This window comes from Callithrix jacchus, chromosome X, assembly GCF_049354715.1.
Source record: "Callithrix jacchus isolate 240 chromosome X, calJac240_pri, whole genome shotgun sequence".
Lineage (NCBI taxonomy): Eukaryota > Metazoa > Chordata > Mammalia > Primates > Cebidae > Callithrix > Callithrix jacchus.
Genome location: NC_133524.1, coordinates 66,382,924 through 66,384,937, shown reverse-complemented (window position 1 = coordinate 66,384,937; position 2,014 = coordinate 66,382,924). Strand labels below are relative to the sequence as shown.

At 38.6% G+C, this 2,014-nt stretch overlaps 1 pseudogene; it reads right to left on the bottom strand.

Annotated features, from left to right (window-relative positions):
- Positions 1 to 470: 470 nt before the first annotated feature.
- On the bottom strand, positions 471 to 910 carry LOC108589758 (non-histone chromosomal protein HMG-14 pseudogene; annotated as a pseudogene).
- Between the last annotated feature and the right edge of the window lie 1,104 nt (positions 911 to 2,014).

The following is a 2,014-nucleotide window of genomic DNA, read 5'->3' as shown; positions in this document are numbered from 1 at the left end:
TCATGTTGATAAGCTGTTACATATGTCCCACCAGTTCACAACTGAATAACATGTATACTACATACTCAAATGTTTAATCTTTCACAGCACAGTAACAAAGTTATTAGGAAAACAGGACTACCAGAACCAAAGATGTTATAGAGTGCACACAATTCTGATGGGGAGAGCCATGATCAAGGAGTGGTTTTCTTTAGGAAACAATTCTACTCAAAAACAACATGCGAATAGAAGTAATTTAAAATATTCAATACATTAAGTGCAGAACGGAGTTCGTATTGCCATTTAATATGCTTCATAAGATATAAAAACTAACCCTCCATCTACAGAACGTTAAACTGACACTCTAGACAGTCACAGCTTCCCATAATTCAATACCCCACACTATCTTCTGGTTGTACCAAAAAATAAACAACAAGCAAATGATTTCACCTCTGAAAACAAAGCATTTACACTTGAAAAATGGGATGAGATGGGATTCCCTCCTTCTTAAAAATGTTTCTAGAACTACAAAAAAACTTGCGTTGACAAAATAGTTGATGAAAATATTCCCCTGGATTATAGAAGAAGGGAGTCAGGGACCACTGATAAGACATAATATATGGTAATCAGACTTGGCTTCTTTCTCTCCTGCTTCATCAGAGGCTGGACTCTCCTCAGTTTTTGTTTCCCCGTTTTCTGCAGGTAACTCTTCTTTAGTTTCTTGGTTAGCCATTTTGGCCTGTTTTCCCTTTGCTCCCCTTTTCCATTTTGTTTGCATTTTTTGGGGGGGCTCTGGAGATTTATTCTTTGCTACTGCTTTTTTTGGCTTAGCTTCCACTTTTGCAGGAGGGTTAGCTGACAACTGCACTGATCTCCTCTTGGGCTTTTCCTTGGCAGCCCCTTCAGTGGGACTGACCTTCCTCTTGGGCATCCTGGTGGCAAGGAGTGTCAGGTGCCTGCGGGCCTCGGTGTATGGAAAGCCTTCGAGAAGCTGGGCTTCCTGGCTGCTGCCACTCCTCCTGCCACCAGAGCTCAAAAAGGACTATAGTTTTAAAAACCATGCACATAAGATTTCTTTTATGACTGTGTCTAAAATTACACAAATAGTTGTGTGTAATTATAAAGATATTACCTTAAAATATTTTTTAAAGATGAGTAAAAATGTGCCAGAAAAAAAAGCTTATCAAAAGAAAACCGGAGTCTGGGCATGGTGGCTCACTCCTGTAATCCCAGCACTTTGGGAGGTCCAGGTAGTGAGATCACTTGAGGTCAGGAGTTCGACACCAGCCTGGCCAACATGGCAAAACTCCATCTCTACTAAAAATACAAAAATTAGCCTGGCGTGGTGGCATGTGCCTATAGTCCCAGCTACTCGAGAAGCTGAGGCAGGAGAATCGCCTGAATCAAGGAGGTGGAGGTTGCAGTGAGCCGAGCTCGTGCTGCTGAATTCCAGCCTGGGTGACAGAGTGAGACGCTATCTTAAAAAAAAAAAGAAAGAAAAAGAAAAGAAAACAAAAAAGAAACCTGGATAATAGAATTGCTGACAGGATTGACCTTTATATCAAAAGTCTTATTAGAGATACATCATTGCATCATTTCTTAGTGATCAAATAAATAATTCTCTGAGAAGACAGAAAAATCTTGAACCTACAATGTCCTCTATGTGCTTTTAAAACATATATAAATGCTATTGTAATATGCATACCCTCTTAAAACTCACTTTTTGTGTTCAATACTGGTTTCCACATTTATCCCTTCTGATACAAGTAGCATTAGATTCTGCATCTTAGCTGTGCTATAGTAGGTCTTCCAACATAACAACTATTCATTTCCTTTTTGATAAATATTTTGGTTCATTCTAGTCTTTTGCTGTTAAAAACAATGTAAGGAATATAACAACACATATTTCATTTCAACCATATGCAAGTGTATCTATAAGCAAATTTCTAGAAGTAGAATTTCTGGGCCAAAAAGTATGTGCATTAGTAATTTGATAGCTATTGCCAGCTTACTGACTACAGGGGTTCTAACTATT